Source organism: Podarcis tiliguerta, assembly GCF_965153285.1.
Source record: "Podarcis tiliguerta genome assembly, chromosome: 1".
Lineage (NCBI taxonomy): Eukaryota > Metazoa > Chordata > Lepidosauria > Squamata > Lacertidae > Podarcis > Podarcis tiliguerta.
In genome coordinates this window covers 29,120,770-29,143,313 of record NC_139534.1, presented here as the reverse complement: position 1 = coordinate 29,143,313, position 22,544 = coordinate 29,120,770, and the positions used below count along the sequence as shown (strand labels likewise).

Below are 22,544 nucleotides of genomic sequence, written 5' to 3'. Positions count from 1 at the left end.
CATCTCCCATTTGAAATGCTGTAATCAGATGAAATGTTTGCCGTTTCCTTCTTTTAAGGCCAGCATATTTTTAGCCCGTAGAATGATTATATGTGACTAAACAATGCAGCTCCTGCCACAAGGGTGTAAAAACAAGGCGGCGGAAAAGCGTTCGTTCTTTTTTGCCAGTAGATGGGGCTATCCCTTAATTTGCTGCCTCATTTTATTTCATTATTTATATATAAATCTCTCTCCCTCTCCCCCCACTTGCTTCTTTCTTTTTTTCTTTTTTTTATCCCTCACCAGCATTTTTTTCCCCCCTTACGGATGTTGGGGAACACAGAGTGATTCTCAAAGGAAGACGCCAGGGCAGAAGATTACTGAAAAAAAGGTTTCCTTTTTGGTTTTAGGGTTGGATCGGTTTGTCAATGAGGCAGGTGTAAAAATGGGAGACTTTGGAAAGCTACTATCCTGAGGAACCTGAACAGCTGAAGCAGGAAAACCTATATATGAAGATCTATGGATAATGGCATTGCTTGTCCTGTAATTCATCATTCTTCTTTCCAGGTAAGATGATGGACTTAAAAGAGAATATTTCCTCTGCTGCCTTTGTAGCAGTCGCACCATCAGGCCAGCTTATTGATTGTTCCTCTCTCCTGCTGGCGCACCTAGCTGGCGATTAATTTTAGATGCATGCAGAACACAAACGGCATCATTTTGGCAAGGTTTTTGTTCCATTTTGAACAGATAGCCATTTAACATCTTGCCCATCGTGTGTTTCTGTTTTCCTCGTTAAAATCTGCATTTTCTGGAACGCACGGGAGAGATTTCTCTCTTGCAAACCTGTGGTCATAAGCTGTGGTTGCTGGTCCTCCTGTCAGCTACAAGTGTTAACGTTGCTTTTGTCCATCTCTCCCCCCCCCCCCCAATGCTTTGGTGGGTTTATTTGATGCACACAGACCAAAAAAGAAAAAACGGTGAGAAAACAACGGGGCAGATCAAGAAAACGAGAGGAGAGGGGGCTCATCAGAGTGTGGCAGGGACGTGCTGTTCTTCTGGAACATCTTCAGCACGGCAGAATGCTGCTTTTGTAATATTAATTTGTTCTCTTGCCTCGGCGTGGCATATTGTATTGGCTGTACCGTTTCATCCCAGTGAAAGAGTCGTTTTTACATAGGAGACATTGTGAAAAAGAAGAGGAGGAGGAGGAGGAGGGAGGACACATATCAAGTATCTCAACAGTGTAGCAGGTTCTGCAAGACACACCTAATGGCTAAACCTTTCGACATGCTTGCGATTAACCTTCCTTGAAACAGGCTGAACTCCATCTTTTGACAGGTACTGATATCTCCCCTGCCACACCCTGCATTATGTATATTATTCAGATTGTTTGGACCTGTGGGCTTCTCAGAAGGCAAATGCCACTCCCTGACTTGTCCATTCTCCCCCATTCTCCCCCATTTTGATTTGAAAGCAATACATTGGGGGCTTTGTGGGTGGGGAATCACAGGTAAAGCTTGATTTCGCCCCGTAATGATTCACAGAGAGAGACCAGCAATGTTATGTGCAAATCTGCCCACGGAGGAAAAACCCTCGCTCTGTATCCTTCAGCAATAAGCAACGGAGTCAGTATTCCGGTGTCTGTGTCAGCGGCTGTCACAGCAACCGTGGTTTGCCAGTTTAATTACATGGGAAGCAGGATCAGCCTTGGCCTCCAAGAGATCCTTTGGCGCATATGCATTTTAATGAGATTTCCACTGTGGCTGCTTCTTCTTCTTTTTCCTTTGGGCGGGGGCAGGAAGGGAGGTGGGCTCTTTGCATGTTGATGCGCTCGGTTGATTCCGGAGCCGAGCACTGATTTGGAGGGTGCTGTGTGCAGCACTGTCATGGCTAGAGGGTAAATGCAGCTGTCTTCATGAGATGGTAAAGGATCCGCCCTTGCTGGGCAGGAAGTAGGGGGGAGGCACAAGTGTTGTTCCTGGCTGATGTTCCTGGGATGGGTTTTGTACATGAGAGGTGTTGAATGCCAAGCTGAGCACGATGCATCATCACCATCCCCGTTACCTCTGACCTTTTGTGCTTTCAGCAATGCATTTATTATTAAGCGCAGGTACGAATCTAAGACTCCGATTTCCAGTCAATGGAGTCGTTCATAAATAGGGCATGCGTGTATCTAAAGCTGCACAGCAGAATCTGAGGGAACACAAGATGGGAACATAGATAGAGGAAGATCAATGTGTTAGTGGGAAAAGCAGGGGCTGTGTTTTCTCGGTTGGGCAGAGATCTAACTAGCAATTAATTCCAAGACAGGCAGCCATGTCTGTCTTTGGCATTAAAACAGCAACAGCAATCTTGAAGGCACCTTAGACATGAACAGATTTATTGGGGCTTTTGCGGGAAAGAAACCATTTCAAATAGCACAACAGACACCTGTGATTCTGCTTCTTCAGATGTTTTGGTCACAGGGCCCAGCTAACTACATTTGCTACACCTCTTTTGGCATCACTCTTCAATAGGGTTGCCAACTGACAGCAAAGCAGGCCTTGCTTGCGCCTGCGTCTTTCACAAACAAGCCTTGCATAAATCATGAGGTAAATACCGTACTTTTCTTATACATGGAGCCATCTCCCCCCAATGTTCTTAAATTTGAGTCCCCCTCAAAAGGGGGCGTCTTATACATGTGGGTGTCTTATACACAGAAAAATACGGTATTTTCATGTGAGGGAATGAAAGCTTAACTATCACCTGTTAGTTGCTGCAGATCAAAGTGTGGTTAGATGCAAAGTGTGGTTAGATGCATGATCCAGGTAAAATGGGGGCTTTTTTGAGCCAGAACTCACTGGAACTCCATTCCGGCACCTCTCAGGTGGATGCCATTGCCATTCTAAGAGGTGTTCATGGTGAGTTCCAGCACCTCTTTTTTTCTAGAAAATAGCACTGGGTAAAACTACCCTTCATTTAGATTTGCTATGTTCCAAATGAATATGATTGGCAGAGTATTTTCTCTAGTTACTTGGTAGCACCACCATGGTTCTCTGCAACTGAAGTACTAGGCCTCATTTTACCCACTGGAATTAATATAATTTAGATGCAACTGACTTTCTTATGATCAAGGATTGTGAATAAAAGTGGAGGCTGTTGGCACAATCTCTCCTGGGCACGCTGCCCCTCTTTGTGAAACCCATTTGGCTCCCTGGTATAGTTCTTTGCTTAGGGCAAGGAAACAAGCTAGAGAGACAATTCAAACGTGGGTGAAGGAAAACTCCAGCCAAATGCAACTGAACACTGGTGAGGCTCATCAGAGAGCCTAGCCAGTGGCAGTGAAGGCAGCAAAGGCAGCATACTTTGCTGCCTCCGCTGCCTCCTCATTGCGCCGTCCAGAAGAGTTTCCCCACGTACTGCAAGTCATTTTACAGTCTGGCCCAAAGGAAGTGGCAGAACTGATGGTATAGCTCACTGTGACTTGCTTAGGATAAGTGAGGATAAAATCACTTGCATCCGCTGAGACCTTGACTCCACTGTTACAGCAGATGAAGCTCAAGGCTGTGGACTGGCCCTCCACCCATTTTTGTGCTTGCTTCATGGCTTTCAGTTTATGGGTATACCATGGAGCTGCAAACTCCACCCGAGTTCTCCCTGTATTACAGAGAGCAACCAGAACTTCAAAAGGAATGCCATCTACACCAGCTGGAAAATTCGCCAGAACCCTCAGGAATCCACCAGTTTCTGCACACAGATCATTTCAATAGGTTTCCCACTCCTTCAAAGGAGTTAAGCCACTGACAGCCTAAACCTCAACAGGAAGTGATCACAACCATACTCCTGCACAACTTCAACTCAGCTCAGGCACCAGTTAATTCCTGGCTGAATTGGAATTGCATATTAAAGATGTTTGTTTTTCTAGAACATCCACTCTGACTTTTCCTACCCCTATTTCAAAACATTAGAAGTGCCACTTTGTAAATTGACAGGGTACTCCTATGCAGATTTATTCAGAGGTAGGTTCCCCACTGTGTTCAGTAGTGCTTGCTCCCAGGTAAACTATTCACAGAATGGCAGCCCAAGTCTGGTGTTTGGCAAAAGATGCCTTAACATGGTTCCATTTAAAATATCTAAAATCCAATGCTTCCATTTTAAATGCCAATTTAATATTGCAAAGGGGGAAATGTCTCGGAAGTGAGAGGGTGCTGAGCCAGCTGCAGACATGAAGATAGCCTGGTAGGCTGTAGGAAGGTTTAGTTGCAGGAGGTGATCATGCTGCCATATGCACACAAGTATTCCCTGGGGAGGAATAATCCAGCTGGCATGTGCTACTGAGCAGCACAATATGCGCTAGCAGACTTGAATCATGTTGGCCACAGCATTTTCCCCAGGCTAAAGAGCAAGGTCCACTGCAAGCTGCATTTCTCTTATTGCAAACATCTTCCATAAAGTGTTGTTCTTTCTCTTATGATGAGAGGTTTTAAAGTTATTGGAATCTTTTGCGGTGGAACTCAAAGCTGACCCATGATCCTGATGTATGCTGGATCCACTTCATAGCCCAGTTCTACTTAGATGGGCAGGATGCGGAAGGCATGCCGCCACACACACGAAACCCAACAGAGAGCAAGATAGGAGGACCCGGCAGACCAAATCAGTAGTTACACCAGAGTTCAGCCCAGTGTAGCTAACTGCTTTCCTGTGCTCCTTCAGCACAATATCAACACCACAGTAGCCATGAAAGGAGCTCCTTTGCAAACACTCCCAAGTGAATGTGCACAAGGGATTGATTTGTGCATGTGTGCAACACACACAGGAGCTTGAAGCACTTGCTGCCATCTCCACTACCCACCTCCCCTGCCCATCTAAAGAACCTCAAACATTACCAGAGAAAGGAGGAGGAGAGGAGGCTGCAGCAAGAGTGATGCAGATGCTTGAAGCCTACATTTCCTGCACAGGGAAGGGATGGTTTGTACATGTCCCAGCATCCTCCACCCAGCAGAAACTGACTAAAGAGTACCCTTTGTGGGAGATGCCATCCCAGAGTCCCTTCACTCTGCATGGAAAGGATGCTTCAAACACCCATGCCCCCGGTCCTTCCATTTCTCCTCTCCCAAGTGTGGTTTGTGAGCCCTTGTTTATGTTCTGGAAGGGCACACAGGTCAATTACACACAGGTTCCCAGCACATGCATTTGCAATGCAACAACTGCATTTGTGACATGTGACAACCTACATGCACATTTCACCATTCTTCACCCACATACTTCTTCTAGGTAGCGGGGGAAAGCATTACATTTAGATTTTCGTAAGTAGGACCTTCTAGTCCAATGGTCTGGTATGAACTTGTGAAAGAAACATATGCCCTTGCAGAAAGGCAGCTGCTCTGACTTCATGCAGTGTGATTAATATAAGGACAGAAGAGGACAGTCTTTAACCCCCAAACTTTGTCAATTCCATTGATTTTCAGCTGGCCTATGGTTGCAATTGCTTTCACTTTTTGTATTTTTTTTCTTGCTCTGTTTCCGCGTGCCTCTTGGCTACTTTGAATTTACCGTATTTTTTGCTCTATAAGACTCACTTTTTCCCTCCTAAAAATTAAGGGGAAATGTGTGTGCGTCTTATGGAGCAAATGCAGGCTGCGCAGCTATCCCAGAAGCCAGAACAGCAAGAGGGATTGCTGCTTTCACTGCGCAGCAATCCCTCTTGCTGTTCTGGCTTCTGAGATTCAGAATATTTTTGTTCTTGTTTTCCTCTTCCAAAAACTAGGTGCGTCTTGTGGTCTGGTGCGTCTTATAGAGCGAAAAATACGGTATATGCTGGCCGGGGAATGCTCCTATTCCTGCACTTTTCTTATTGCAGTTGGTGAAATAAGATAATTCTGAGCTTGGCTGTGAAGTGCTTATCATGAGACAAAAGGCTGTTTTCACACAGCCAAAGTTGGCTTGGGGTTGGCCTGATGTGCTGCTGTCCATGTTGTGTGTATTCAGAAAACATGCAAGAAAACAGGGCTATTTGGCAACAGGCTAGTGAATGTGTGATAGTGATGGCTTCAAGTTTCTGCAGACCCATCACTCACACCAGTTTACTGGTATCTTCCTGCATGATTGCCTCAAAAAATTGGCATTTTGTCACACGTTGCCCAGTAATCAAAGTATCCATAAAGTTTGCTGGTTTCAGACAAGCTGCCCAAGTGCTATTTGACACAATCCAATTGGTGTTTACTCAGATGGCAATTCTGTCATGTTCAGTGGAGCTTAGTCCCAGAAAGTGTGTATGGCAGAACTGGGGAACCTATGGCCCTCCAGATATTGCTGGGTGACAGATCCCATCACCCATATGGTCAACCACACACTGGATGGAGCTGATCAGATTTCGAATCCAACAACGTTTGAATAAGCTTCCTCACTCCTGATGTCCCAGAGTGCAACCTTTGTTGTTGTTGTTGAGTCGTTTAGTCGTCTCCGACTCTTCATGACCCTATGGACCAGAGCACGCCAGGCACTCCTGTCTTCCACGGCCTCCCACAGTTTGGTCAAACTCATGCTGGTAGCTTCGAGAACACTGTCCAGCCATTTCATCCTCTGTCGTCCCCTTCTCCTTGTGTCCTCAATCTTTCCCAACATCAGGGTCTTTTCCAGGGAGTCGTCTCTTCTCATGAGGTGACCAAAGTATTGGAGCCTCAGCTTCACGATCTGTCCTTCCAGTGAGCACTCAGGGCTGATTTCCTTAAGAATGGATGCGTTTGATCTTCTTGCAGTCCATGGGACTCTCAAGAGTCTCTTCCAGCACCATAATTCAAAAGCATCAATTCTTTGGCGATCAGCCTTCTTTATGGTCCAGCTCCCACTTCCATACATCACTACTGGGAAAACCATCGCTTTAACTATATGGACCTTTGTTGGCAAGGTGATGTCTCTGCTTTTTAAGATGCTGTCTAGGTTTGTCATTGCAACCTTAACCATCATTAATTTAGCCAAAGTAGCATTTCCCAGTTATCTTAAGCATATATTTAAAATCACACCCTTTTGTTCTGAAATGGGTAAGAATTGTACTGGACTGGCCCAGATTTTGCCAGGGTGCAACAAAACAAAACACCTGGCGCAAAATAAACAATTCTTGTCCCAAAGAGTTCCTGGTGCCAGAACAGCCAGTTAAGTAGATATTGGTGAGCAAAACTGTCACTTGGCTATTTTATTATGCAGTAGAGGCTTCTTGTGGCAGAAGGAGACAAAGGGAGAAGGTGTTTTTGCAAATTCCATCTTTGATCCCCATTGTCCTGAAGGGCACTCCAAAGTTTCAAAGCAGATTATCAAGTGGATGAAGCGGGAACAGAGAATCAGCAGATATCTCTTCTCTCCCCTATCCAACTTTCATCAGCGTTCCTGGTTACACGAACTCAGGACAGAAGTCAATTATTATCCTTTTCTGATCAAAAATGAGTTTCCATAATTTTGCTGACAGGTACTGTATATATATAAGAAGCAGTAAACAGACCCTTGAGGGGAGGGGAAGGGAGGGGAGGAGAGGAGAGGAGAGGGGAGGGAAAGGGTAGCAGAGGGAGATCAATATGATCAACTACCGGAACACAGAGTTCTTAGCAGGGCTTTATATTTGGTTGCTGGATGTCCAGACTGATCGTCCCTTGCGGGTGTTCTTGCTGGGATGGAAGTGACGATCAGAAGGTGTTCTTGCCCTTAAAAAAACCCAAAACCTATACTTAGAATGCAATCTTTTTTTACAAAAAACAAGGACCCAGACTGACTAAAAGGAAGAAAAGTAACAGGATAGCAATACCAGCTGCTCTCAAGACAATGATAGTTGGCGTATTCTCCTTTTGGTCTATGCCAAAAGGTTTTATTGACCAGAGTTGTTCGCATCCTACCCCTTGCACAGAGGCATGCCAGTTCTGAGCTTAATGGGTAAATGTAGCATTTCTCAGCACTAACAGGGTGCCCCCAGACTCTCAATATTTTGTAGGAGGGATTCAAGCGCATACTGAAGTAGATTAAAGTGCCCGTAGTGCAACAGATACATTTAAAAACAACTTGGAAAGTGTGGAATGAACAAATGATTAATGGGAAGACATCTAAACATCCTGAAAACAAATCAGGACGAATGCAGGATGAAGGTTCATAGATATATAACCGCCAACCCCAATCAAATCAGAGCAAAAAGACAGGGCCCCTCCAGGCTGATGTATCTTTGCAGGTGTCTTCTGCAACGTGTCATTGACACGATAACGGTGTGTTACTGGTGGATTTATATTGTGCTGTCCACACACTGTTCTGCTTTATTAGCTATTCTGTGATGCATCCTTCCTACCATCTCCCTATTGTCGCCCAGCAGCGAACTCATGTGCTATAGCATAACAAAAGTGGGACAACACCCCATCTCGGAACATTTGCGGTACAAAAAGTTACAGGATTTCAGCAGGGACGTGCATTAATTGGAAACGAAGCAGTGGGCAGGATTCAACTAATGAGTCCTATCCTCGGAAGAACTGCACAAGAACATCCACTTGCTCAATGGAGCTTTCCCCTCTCTCCTCTCTGAAATTGGCTAGAAGAGGTTGAGCAAACAGGATGCAGGGGGTTGGGGGTGAGGAGTCATTCCATCTTGAAATCCAAAAGCCAAAGCAATCACTTTAGTGCTGCACCGAATTCTTTCCAGTATGCCCACACCCCAATTTTTTGCAGGTGCCAACTGTACTGAAAAGTGGTATCGTGTATCACTGCCCCAATACTTTCATGAGCATATGTCATCATGAATGCATGGTAAAAAGGTCACCTGGATGGGAGCCAGAGTTTAACCCCCCCCCCCCCATGTTAGCTTTGTTCAATCAGGATGAATGCTGAATAAACTGGCCCTCCAGAGGAGCCCTAAATTATTCTCCTCTAGCTACAATGGAGATTGATTTTTCTATGCTGTGGAATAAGATGCTATGGGAACATTCCTACAAGTATGGAATTACTTTTACCAACATAGTATTCCTGTTACAAGAATTATTGCATACTGTGCACTCTGGGATGGAAGCTGGCAGTCACAGAAAGGACATTCGTCTGTGACCCCTATGCCTCAAGGAATCCTTGACAGCAGAAGCCAGTTTTGTGGGGGATTTGAAATGAGAAGAAATGCTGACTATGCAATACTCGGGCAGGAGCAATCCATTTATCTTTGTTTCACAGTCAAGGAAACACATAATGGCTGATCTTGCATCCTTGCAAATACTACAGCCAGCTGTTACTCAGTTCTGCCTCCATCTTTAGAGAAAAGACACAGGTTCTTTTGGTAGACAAAGAAGAGGAATGAATACAAACTAGGCAGTCCTTATAGAAACAGAGATTACTTTTAGGTGGTGTGCTGAAAAAGGTAAAGGACCCCTGACAGTTAAGTCCAGTCGCGAATGACTCCAGGGTTGCGGCGCTCATCTCGCTTTACAGGCCTAGAGAGCCGGCGTTTCGTCTGTTCTGCAGACAGTTTTCTGCATCATGTAGCCAGCATGTCTAAGCCGCTTCCGGCGCAATGGAACACCGAAGCCAGAGCAGCACATGGAAACGCCGTTCACCTTCCCGCCAGAGTGATACCTATTTATCTACTTGCACTTTTTGGTGTGCTTTTGAACTGGCAGGAGCTGAGACCGAGCAATGGGAGCTCACCCAGTCACGGGGATTCAAACTGCCGATCTTCCGATCGGCAAGCTCAAGAGGCTCAGTGGTTTAGACCATGGCGCCACCTCCCAAAATGAGGAAAGTAGGTTGGAGGGAATGATCACTAAGAAAAAGAATAAATTCCCATCTTCAGGTAGTAGAACACGCTCCTTTTCCAGCTTAAATCTGGTATCTCCCAAGTCACAAAGTAAAAGGCAGCCATTTTGGCCCACCAGAAAAATCCCAAAAGTTTTATTAGGACAATAGCTATGCAAGGCAATCTAAAAGGTCGCAAAATAGGGTGCAAGGTTTCAAGTTGCCCAGAATTCATCAACCATTGCTAATCTGGTGCCTTCCAGCTATTGTAGGCTATAATTCCCATCAGCCAGAACAGCAGGAGGGCGCCAGGCTGGCAAAGTCTGAGATACATGGGAATAAATGTGGGGTGGGGCGGGGGGAGAAAGGCTGCTGAAAATGAGGACTTCCATAGCTCAATTGGTATAGCATGAGACTCTTATTTTCAGGGTTGTGGGTTTGAGCCCCACGTTGAGCAAGAAACTCCTGCTTTGCAGGGGGTTGAACTTGATGATCCACTGGATCCCTTTCAACTCTATAGTTCTATGACGCTATGAATTCCATGAGTCAGGCAGCAACAGAGCTACCAATCTGATGGGTGTTTAGGTCTAGTGATTAAAAGTTACACAAATTAACATATAGTTCCTTCCCCTTCAAAAAAATACCCATAGAGGCAAGTGGAAGGAGGCACATACAGTTTCACCAACAGGCACATATTACCTTTGCAGCTTTGGGTTCTTTTCTGTTTTTTCGGTCTCCCAGGTACCAGATCAATTTATTCTGGCCCTCCTAAACCTGGTGAACTCTAACTCACATTGCTGGTGAGCCAGTGTGGTGTAGTGGTTAAGAGCAGTAGACTCGTAATCTGGTGAACCAGGTTTGATTCCCTGCTCCTCCACATGCAGCTGCTGGGTGACCTTGGGCTAGTCACACTTCTTTGAAGTCTCTCAGCCCCAATCACCTCACAGGATGTCTGTTGTGGGGGAGGAAGGGAAAGGAGAATGTTAGCCGCTTTGACACTCCTTCGGGTAGTGATAAAGCGGGACATCAAATCCAAACTCTTCTTCTTCTTCCAACTCTCATCAACCTTAGTCAGTGTGGCGAACTGTCAAGGGTAATGGGAGCTGTTGTCCAAACCATCTGGAAAGCATCGAGTTGGGGAAGGCCGATTCAAACCATTGTCACCGATGATCAGGCTACTGCAATTTTGTAGCCCAAGACTGCTCGGGTGGTGGAGGCAAGATGATACAATGGTTACATACACAAATGATTAAGGGTGCCATCCTATGCAGCTACTTGGCAGTAAGCCCTGTTGTACTTTGTGGGGCTTGCCTCCAAGGAAACACAGGTGGAATTGGTCTGCGTGCTACTCTGGCTGGCATAAATATGAATGATATATCACAATACAACAGTTGCAGAGTAACTGCAGTCTTTAATGCTCTTAATAAACTCCCCTTCCCCCTGGGTGTTTTCCAACTTAATAATAAAAAGCATTCCAAGGGCATCACAACTTTTGTGATTGTAATACGTACTTGTACTTCTACCAATTGTCCTTTATGTGAATTATCTGGTCCCCAGTGACCTGAGAAAATGTGTTGGCTCTGTAATTGAGCCAAGGGCAGACCAGTACCATTACAGTGTATGGCTGTGGAATGAGGGATGAATATGCTGATATGCTTTGTGATATAAAGATATTGATCTTTAACATTATGCCAGGGAAGTGGGCCACAAAATATCTTTCCACTCAGAAGTAGACCGGAACTCCCTGGGCAGTGGGCCTGGTTTGTGTTTCTAATCTTTGATCTCTGCAGTAATTAAGAAGTGTAGCAAATTTTAGAAGGAGATGATCATACGTTCCTACCCATTTGGAGTTAGAAAGGAAGAGGGCAGAATCTATGCAATATAAAAACACAAGCGCCTTGCTGAATCAAGCCCAAGGCCTATCTAGTTGAGCATCCTGTTCTCACAGCAGCCAGTCAGGTGCCTATGGGAATCCCAAAAGCAAGACATGGGCATGACAGCACTCTTCCCACTTGTGATTCGCAGCAACATTCAGGGACATACTGCCACCAACAGCTAACTCAACTCATAGATAGCATTATCTTCCACGAAATGCAAAAAAAAATCAATGGTGAGAGTGGATTTGAGGAATTAAAGCTGAGAATTCTAGGGTATGGAATCATGTGAGAAGGTTGATACAGTGGTACCTCGGGTTACATACGCTTCAGGTTACATACGCTTCAGGTTACAGACTCTGCTAATCCAGAAATAGTACCTTGGGTTAAGAACTTTGCTTCAGGATGAGAACAGAAATCGTGCTCTGGTGGTGCGGCAGCAGCAGGAGGCCCCATTAGCTAAAGTGGTGCTTCAGGTTAAGAACAGTTTCAGGTTAAGTATGGACCTCCGGAACGAATTAAGTACTTAACCTAAGGTACCACTGTATTTAGATGCTAAAGATTGACACTGGCTTCTGGAGTGCCAACAGGTATCACCAGAACTTTTTTTTTCAGCCGGAACTTTCCAGAATTCAGTTCCGGCACCTCTCAGGTGGGCCCCAGAGGTCCCAACAGTGCAGACAATGGCAAGTTGTTCAGGATGTAGTGTACCTTAATACTAGAGGAGTAAAGAACCCCAGTCTGAGCGTTGCTGAAAGCAGAACCATTCTTAAATGCAGTCCTCCTGCCATCATGTCAAGTCTGCAATAATGCAAACATTTACCTTCAGATTAAACCCCATCAAACATAATGGCACTGACTTTTGAGTTTTGGACAAGGCTACAAGATGTATTAATATATTTAAACTTCATATAGCTTTTTTGGCGGCGGGGGGGGGGGGAGTGCTAAATCTGAAGTTGTCAGCAATTTGTTCCCTTGGCTTGTATCACCACAGTTTTGACTCTGAACACCTGTCTACATTTTTTAAGGTCTCAATGTTCCGCTGAATGACAAGAGTTTCACCCTCCATGTGCCATCTCATTTTCCTAAGAGAATCAGAATGCCTTACCAGATAGCTCAGTTGGTTGGAGCATGGTGCTGATAACACCAACGTTGCAGGTTCGATCCCTGTATGGGATAGCAGATGATCCTCAGGGTCCCTACAATTCTAAGATTCTCCCCTCCACCCCCCTCACTTTAGTCACATTAAATTGCCCCATGTACTTTTTTCCCCTGTCCCAAAGGACAGCTTAGGTCTTCAGGGTTTTCATCTTCATGAATTCCTGATTAATCCATTTATCTTATGAAATTCAAGTCATTCAAATCAACGGGGATGATACAAGGAAGCCCAGCCAGCTGTTTCAAACATTTTAAAAGCAGCGTTTTTTAAAATTGAATTGTGGGCCAATTAGCCAGTCAATTTTCCTTTAGATAAAAGATGACAAACACAATAAAGACCTGCTTAATGTTTCCTAATAGTGTTTTGTATTGCCTGAGCTTTTCATTACGCAGTCCACCAATTTTCCAGGCAGGACTGTAGGGATGGTAAAGGAAACGTTCCTTCCCACAGAAAACTCAAAAGGCCTGATAGTTTTTAGAAGTTACTTCTGCCAAAAGAATGTAAGAAGGGCTGTTTGTAAAATCAAGCACCCCTGCTCAAATTCCTGTCAGCAGAATTGAGGCATCGAGGTTGCTCCTTCAGCCACATACCTGGTCCTCAAAGAAGCATAACATATACTTTGGGGGATAGAGATGGCGGTCCTCTCCTTCTCCCAAATATCTGTAAAGTGAAGATGTTCTAGTGGGATGATGGGCAACGAATTACAACCCCCATGATCCCTGGTGGAAGATGTAAGTGACCATTTTATAAACAGCTAGGAGAAGGGGCAGAGGCTTTCCATCCTGTCTTCTAAGGTAACTTATTTGCTGATCAGAAGTAGGAACTAAATCCACAGAAAACTAACCTGAAGATCAGCCAAAGAGGATCAAAAGGTATCAGAGGAATAGGCCCCAAATAGCTGGTTGCCAATACCACTGTGACAGATGAATTTTGCACCAGTGGTTGTTTCCAAACATTGTCAGCTGCAACAGTCTACTTTCTTTTGGAAGAGGGTGGGGATTCAGGGATTTCACCTGCATGCCCCACTTGCATGCCCCTGTTGAAGTGGAAGCTATTAAAGAAGAAGCATATGTGGTTCAGGTTTGTTCTCTCCTTGCCTTTGTGGCTGACTTGCACAGTTTCTGACCTGCCAGGCTGAACGAAGCCCACCAGGCATGTATTTTGGCCTGCCAATTTCTCAACATCCGCCTGTGTTTGCAGTAGGTGGGCTATTATATATGGATTTTAAGCTGTGTTTGATTTGGGAGAACATAGTCCCGGTTTCCCAAACTTAGGTCTCCAGCTACAGTTCCCATCATCCCTTGTCACTGGTCCTGCTAGCTAGGGGGTTATAGTCCAAAAGGAGCTAGAGACCCAAGTTCGGGAGACCTTGGCATAGATTATGCAGATCTGTTCTGTGCTGATGTATGAACTGGTTCTGAAACCCTAGTATTTCTCTCTCCCCTGCCCCCTCTTCTGCCTGATTGGACTCTCATGTGCTCTTGTCCATCCACATAGCAAACTGAAGGCAACAATGGAATGAATGTGGGCCATTGCGGTGAACATGAGAGGAGTAGGTCACACTATCCAAACTGCAAAGCTGTCGCCCAATGTCCCTTTCTTTTAGTTGGACAGATGTCGTTTTACAGGACAAGAAGCTAGAACATCATATATCCATAGAACACAAGCTACTTCAGAAAACAAATTTCAGCTGTACAGAACAGACATCTCAGCTCCATTGTGTTTTTTTTTAAAAAAAATATTGATCAGCCTATTTGCTCCTGAGAGACTGGAAAGAGGTGCAAGAACAAGGCATAATGAATTAGGCATCCAACAGGGAGCCATTTTTACAGAGATGACACCAAAAAAACCAAACAAAAAAACCATGGTAAGCCTGAACAGAGCTTCTCACAGACCCTCCAAGTGTCCCTATTTTCCAGGAATATCCCTGATTTGGAGAAGCTGTCCCAGTTTCTGATTGGACCCCAGCATGTACTGCTTTCCCTTAAAGGTAAAGGGTAAAGGGACCCCTGACCATTAGGTCCAGTCGTGACCGACTCTGGGGTTGCGGCGCTCATCTCACTTTACTGGCCGAGGGAGCCGGTGTACAGCTTCTGGGTCATGTGGCTAGCATGACTAAGCCGCTTCTGGCAAACTAGAGCAGCGCACGGAAATGCCTTTTACCTTCCTGCCAGAGTGGTACCTATTTATCTGCTTGCACTTTGACATGCTTTTGAACTGCTGGGTTGGCAGGAGCAGGGACCGAGCAACGGGAGCTCACCTTGTCGCAGGGATTCGAACCACCAACCTTCTGATTGGCAAGTCCTAGGCTCTGTGCTTTAACCCACAGCGCCACCGTGTCCCACAACCTGCTTTCCTTTAGAATGTCCCTATTTTCATTAGAGAAATGGTGGAGGGCATAGATTTATCCAACCCCTGTGCTGTCTGAAGGCAATCCTGTATAGTCAAGGTTTTTTATGCTTGTTTAATGTTTAATTATGCTTTTATATACGTTGGAAGCTGCCTAGAGTGCTGGGGCAACCCAATAAGATGTGTGTGGGGGGGGGGGGTATAAATAATAAAATTATCGTTATGAAATGGAATGTCCCTATTTTCATCAGAGAAGTGTTGGAGGGTTGCAAATAGTGTATCACTGGCCAAGCTGTATAAATGACAAGTGAGTTTCTGTTCAATTTTTTTTTATTTAAAAAACACCTTTAAATGTGGGTGTGATTATATCTATTTCCATATATTTCAAAAAGCTGTTGCTGGAGTTGAGCTATGATGATTCAAAATGCACTTTCTTGTGAGTAAGACCAGCCGAGAGCGCCAAGTGAGTCAACCATACTAGGTTGGGCACATTTTAAAGGGTACACTGGATTAATTTTGATTGATTCCTGGGAACTGTGGTAGGTTAAGGGTGCTTGGAATTGTAGCTCTGTGAGGGGAAAACTACAGTTCCCAGAATTCTCGGGGGAAGCCATGTGCTTTAAATGTGCATTTAAATGTATGGTGTGGAGGTGGCATCGGTTTGCTACAGATATCATGATCTCCAGCCCAGTAATCATTATTAGGAAAAATATGTGAGAACCTCTGGGTAAAAAGATTACACTGGAGTGAGAATCTTTGTTGCAAGCAAGGATTCAAGAGCCAGAACATAGACTGGGTAGCAGGGAAAGAGAGAGGCCAGACATTATGTTCTCGTAACTTAAAGCCTAGGAAACCAGTTGCTGATTTGGATCAGTGGCTGTATGTATTTTCTTCCCACTGCTCTGCAGTCTGTGGACACAAGTGGATCAAACATTTTTTGGTGCATCCAGGGAAGGTGAATAAAACCAGGAAACATGCCTTCTAAAGCCTGATGTTTATCCATGGAGGAGCTGAGTTAATTCTATAGGCAGAATTTACTCCACAGCAGCTGGGACTGTGCAGCTGTAGGGAACTGTCACTAGCAGCTTGCTTCCCGAGGGAGAATTTTCATATAGTATCCATGAAAGTGTCATTTGCCCCTGAGTGGGATAATTGTGCTCTCCATATGTTTGTGGAGTTCCTAACTTTCAAGCAAGTACCTCACATGAGATGTGAAGGCCTCTGGTCTGAATTTTTTTGGATTTCCGCCCCTCCACCCCTGACATCGAAAGAATTGGTATTAAATATTCGTTTCTCTTTTTTTCTCCCTCCATGGCAAAATTTTCAAGTGAGTATAGGCTTCATTTTGTTCCACACAAAGTATCTGACTGAAAGGGTGTGTGTGCGCGCGCGTAATTTTCTGTCATTCGGAATTAGAAGCACCAGCTTCACAGAGGAGCATTTTCATTATTGTTTTTTTAAATGAAGTCAAACTATGTTAACTTCCCCAGGCTCCTATATATATTTTCATGTTCAGTTATGCTCCATTCTGAAATCTGGCACTGAAGACTCTGGAAAAAGGAACATACATTATCTGAACTAAAAAATAAATAAAACCAGTCCTCTAACTCAAGACATGGGCAAGTTGTGGCCCTCCAGATGTTGTTGACTACATCTTCCATTGGCCCTGACCATGGGTCTTTTGTTGGTAGCTGCCCAGAATGGCTGCGATACCTTCAAGATGGTTCTTACTGGCTTCGCAGCATGTTCACAACATGATGAATTCTAGATATGACAACTTCCTGTGAGGAGGGGATTCCACATATTCCACATTGCCACTAGAACATTACCGTCCCATCCAAATAATTATCAGTCGTGCATGCCTATTTTCCAAAGTGCTTGCTCTCCCTGTAGAGAAATGGCTAGCTGCAGCGGTGTACCCAATGGCCTGGTTCACGCGGCATGCGAAGCCAAACCATTGCTTTGTTCTCAGTTTACAGCTCATGGTTAGTCACCAATCTGGGTTCAGGCAACACACTGCAACCAAGCAATGGCTTAGCTCAATGAAGTCCAGCAGCAAAATGGATGTGGAGAAGCAAAGCCATCGTGATCTGCTGTCCAGGAGCTCACATTTGCTAAACGATGGCTTGGTTTAAAGTGATATGAGAACCAGGCCAGTGACTTCTATTAACACAATTGCAAGTCAAGCAAACAAGGCAAAGCCACTCAAATTCTGGCTTGTCAGGACGGTTGGAGAGTGATATAGCAGCACACCTGGGTTTGCTACTGTAAGTACATTTAACAGAGAGCTGCAGTCAGTCAGTTCTGCTTCTGACAAATGTACCTGCATGACACACATATTTTCAAATACCCATTTGCTCTACTCACACATTTACATTTTTAGGCATAAGCCTAAAACTGTAATGTGTTGATCTGTGCTCATGGTGCTAATTATAGCTCTGATTTCTCTCTCTCTCTCCACTTTTAAATTATAGCTCTGATTTAATGCTTGTTTTTTTTTTATTGTATTTATGCACATATATAAATATAATTGTAAGCCACCTGGAGGCCCCATCAAGGGCCAAAAGGCAGAGCATAAATGATTTTATAAAGAAGAAACTTTCAGATAAGTTACTGCTGCATATCAGGTTGAAAGGGGTGCGCCGAGTGAACTGGTTTTGTGGTGGCTGAAAAGTCTTTTAGACTGGTGAGTGATCTCCATTCCTGCCCACGTCTATCACCATTTTTAGCTTATTTGACCTTTTGTGTACCACCATGAACACCAGATCTGGTGATGGTAGCAGCTGTTGGCACCCACCCACACTCTCTCTGGCTCACATCCTGGGTTGTTTAGCATTGCAAACAAAACTGCTGGCTACATAGAAACTCTGAAATCAGGCAGCACATTCACAGGCTGAATATCAGCTGAAGGGGAACCTCAGTGGGAGAGGGCTGTTGCCCTCATACCCTCTTTGTAGGCTTCTCAGAGGCATCTGCCTGGCAACCATGAAAAGCAGGATGCCGAACTATGTAGGCCTTTGGTCTCATCCAGGAGGGCTGTCCCTGTGCTTTTAAAATGTCTCAGGTATTTACATTTTATATACACACACACAGAGTATATTTGAAACTTTAATATACAGTATTTGATGGCATGTACAGAAGACGAAGATAACTTGCCAACCTTACAAGAATTTTACTTAGATGTTTACATTTTCCTATTACAGTGGTCCTCACAGCACACCTCATCCATGTTCCTATCTTGCGCACACTGCAAGTTTAAGTACTGCACTGCCACACACAATAAACATGGAAACAGGGACCCAATCCTTTCCCAGGGACTGCATGCACATTTATTGCGAGGAAACGCAACCCTTGTGTATACACCACTATTCATTTATTTCACTAAATTTATATCCTGCCTCTCCTCCCTGACCTTTTGCCATATTTGTCTGGGGCTGATGGGAGTTGGGAGCCCAACTACGGAAAGTCACAAGGCCCCCATCCCTGCTAGAAGAAGAAGAGTTTGGATTTGATATCCCGCCTTTCACTCCCCTTCAGGAGTCTCAAAGTGGCTAACATTCTCCTTTCCCTTCCTCCCCCACAACAAACACTCTGTGAGGTGAGTGGGGCTGAGAGACTTCAAAGAAGTGTGACTGGCCCAAGGTCACCCAGCAGCTGCATGTGGAGGAGTGGGGAAGCGAACCCGGTTCACCAGATTACGAGACTACCGCTCTTAACCACTACACCACACTGGCTCTCCACACTGTGAGGGAAAATGTGGAAGGAATTGCTATCTGAGTGATATCAATGTTTTCGTTCCTCTCCTTCTCAGTTAGTCACCCCTCCTAAGTGTTGCAGCTACAACACGCGAGAGAGCTGGATTTGACAATGGCAGTGCAATTTCTTTGATAGCGATGCTGACTTTGAAGCTGACTCCTTTCACGTCATTGATCTCCAGAGGTTGCTGGATTCCCAGCCAGCATGCCCAATGGTCAGGGTGGGTGGGAGTTAGAAATATAGGAAGCAGTGGCTTCCTCAGACCAAGTCAGACTGTTATTCCGTATTGTCTACATTGACCAGCAGTGGCTCTCCAGGATTTCAGACAAGATGTGCCCTGGAGATCCATGTGATCAACTCATAATGGAAAGCAGATGCTCGATCAATGAGCTATGTCTGTAGTCAGGGCTTTTTTCAGCCGGAACTCGCTGGAACTCTATTCTGGCACCATTGCCCTTATAAGAGAACAAGGGAGGCATTTGTGATGAGTTCCAGAACGGCTTTTTCTAGAAAAATAGCATTGGTGGCAGTTGACCTCTAAGAAGTTTCCTTGGTTTGGCAAGACCTACTCTCTCCTTCCCAAACAATGGAAGACTGGAAAAGGAAGCAGCCACTTGCTCCCCAATTTTTGGCCACTTCTTTAAAGCCTGTAGTCAGTGCTATTTTTCTAGGAAAAGAGGTGCTGGAAATCACCATGAAGGCCTCCCTTGTTCTCTTATAATGGCAATGGCGCCCACCTGAGACGGGCCAGAACTGAGTTCCAGTGAGTTCCGGCTGGGGTGGGGAAACCTTGCCTGTAGTAGTTTCCACAACAGAACAACTGCCATGATTGCCACAAGAAGAAATTGGATATTTATGCTACTCAAGGAGCTCTGGTGCGACTCCCCCCCCCCCCCCATTGTCTCTTCATGCACAAGACAGATTCCATTCCTACCTCCCATCAAGCCACACTTCTCCCCACCCCCACGGCATTGCTGCGCGTTACCCAGCCAAGGCAATCGTCATACCCACAACGCTACAGGAATATTTTTTTCGCACACCTTTCTCCCTTTTTTAGCATTGAATTCCACCACCACCCCCTCCTCTGCCGTTCGGATTCTCTGTCTCTGAATTGCTTGCAGCTTCTATTATAGCATGTAGACGCTTCGTTGGGGGTGGGGTAGGGATAAAAACAACAGTAATAATGTCGGGTGTGACAAAACATTTTTTTTAAAATGCTAAATTGTCTCAAATCCTATAGCGGGGGGGATAAAAAAACCACAACCTTGCTTGCACACACACACACACCCCGCCGCACACTGTTCATCTAGCTGCCAGGTCACAATTCCCTGCTGCAGCTTCCAGGCCCGGTTGCTAGGCAACGCTTCCCCACTCCCTTCGCTGTGCAGCATGTTGACTGCTACGGGGTCCCTTTCCCCCCCCACAGAGCAGGCAGATCTGCTGAGGCGAAGACGTTCTCTTTACCCTGTACACCCCCAAAATGAAGGACCAGCTTTCCTTACCCCTTCCACATCACGACCTTCACGTTTATATGCTTTTGTGCAACTGGCCTATTCACCTCAGTCAGTTATCCAAGCGTGGGGTTTATTCTACAACACGAGTGATTGCTAAAGGGGTAGAATAGGTGGCCCTCATCCCTGAAAAATGTTTTGTCCTGCTCGGGTTACTTATATGTGACTTCTTCTCCATTATCTCCGTTAGCTTGGGCTGGATAGTTCAGCTGGTTATAGAGTGTGGTGCTGATAATGCCAAGGTTGCAGGTTCAGTCCCTGTATGGGACAAGTGCATATTCCTGCACTGCAGGAGGTTGGTCTAGATGATCCACAGGATCCCTTCCAACTCTACAATCTTATGGCTCTTGTGGAGGCTGTAGTACTTGGTGGAGGGTTACTCCTCTCTCTTTTATCATAAGTGGTACACATTTTTCAGGTGTGTTGCGTTCTGCCATTTTCTTCACACTGGTGTTAAATTTCCCAAAGCAAGATGTCACAGGGCATTGCGTCTAGATCCTATCCTGTCCTGTCCTCCCCCCACATTTTATGCTTACGAGAGCCCAGTGAAATAACTCCAGTTGAGAGATAGTGAGCAGCCAAAAGTCGCTCAATGAGCTTCATGGCTGAGTGGAGATTTGAACCCGGGTTCTCCCTAGTCTTAGTCCAACACACTAACTTGCTATGCCACATTGGCATAGTGACAAGAAATCCTGGCATCTTCTCTGGAAGCCTGAACCACTAACCCACATTTGCGATGGGGGGAGGCAGTTGTGAACTGTGATCTGCAAAAAGGCACTCTGCACATGCTTAAACTCACCCCACTGCCCTAAAGATCCAAGACTCAAATGACACCTTGCCTCATGCATTTGTTAACAGTAGATGAAAATCTCTGGTTTAAAATAAGTAGGAGATTAGTAACAGCAGATTCATATTTGTGGCCGTAAATCATGGCTATCACATTGACATGGGGCCACTTCATAAAATTGTGGTGAAAGCATATCATGTTCCTTGTGGGAGGCAAATGTATGTTTTAAAAGGCATGTACCCTGGTGCCAAGAGACATGCTCGTGCGATAGGAAGCCATGATTTACTGGCGTTTCTCACTTAATGTACATGCCTTTAAACGCCCCCCCCCCCCAATTTGCCCTTAGTTTGAGCGTGTCTTTTTAAAAAATATTTTTTATTGGTTTTTCCATGTATACATCCTCTAACAATATTTCTCTAACAATTTTCCATATTCCCTCCCCCCTCCCCTGGACTTCCCTCATATTCCCATTTTATTCTTTCCATATTACTCACCCTGCAAGTTGTTTCCCAAAACTTTCCCAATACATATAATCTTACTTTTTGTTATATACAATTGTGTTTGCTTATTCAAACCCTGCCAGTGAGTCCAATTCTTTATGTTGTTTCTTCATATATGTTGCAAATGGTTCCCATTCTCTTTTAAAGTCTTTGTTATCCTTTTCATGTAATTTATCTGTTAATTTTGCCAGTTCTGCATATTACTGTATTTTCTGCTCTATAAGACTCACTTTTTCCCTCCTAAAATGTAAGGGGAAATGTGTGTGCGTCTTATGGAGCGAATGCAGACTGCGCAGCTATCCCAGAAGCCAGAACAGCAAGAGGGATTGCTGCTTTCACTGCGCAGCCTGAGATTCAGAATATTTTTTTTCTTGTTTTCCTCCTCCAAAAACTAGGTGCATCTTGTGGTCTGGTGCGTCTTATAGAGCGAAAAATGCGGTACATAAGTTTCCCTTGCCATTGTTCTTTCGTTGGTATTTCTTCTGTCCTCCAAGCTTGTGCTAATATAAAGTTTGAGTGTGTCTTGAGAGGGCGACATGGGTAGGTTCTCCAAAGGGTCAGAGGCTCCCCTGCCAAGGGCTGAAATCAGCAGTGGTTGTTGTGTCCATTTGGACGGGCAAAACGGGAAGGCAGGGAATCTAAGTCGATGGTGCCAGAGTGGGTGCCAGATGGAGCCAAAGCCAATGGCAAGCAGAGCCAACTAATTCTAGTTTTGTTCCCATCTTCCACCCTGCTGAGTTCTCCAAAGGCAACAGGTAGTACTACCCTGCTGACTAGTTGTAAGTCAGAATGCATGCTGGACAGCTCAGTTGGCTAGAGCATGGTGTTGATAATGCCAAGGTGGCAGGTTCAATCCCCGTATGGGGCAACTGCATATTCCTGCATTGCAGGAGGTTGGTCTAGATG

At 45.0% G+C, this 22,544-nt stretch overlaps 1 protein-coding gene across 1 annotated transcript in view; it reads left to right on the top strand.

Annotated features, from left to right (window-relative positions):
- The first annotated feature begins 222 nt into the window (after window positions 1-222).
- SCN2A (sodium voltage-gated channel alpha subunit 2) overlaps window positions 223-22,544 on the top strand; it is a 97,610-nt gene continuing 75,288 nt past the window's right edge. The window contains exon 1 of the mRNA XM_083404896.1: window positions 223-546. The gene's annotated coding sequence lies outside the window, so the exon portion shown is untranslated. The remainder of the gene's footprint in view (window positions 547-22,544) is intronic.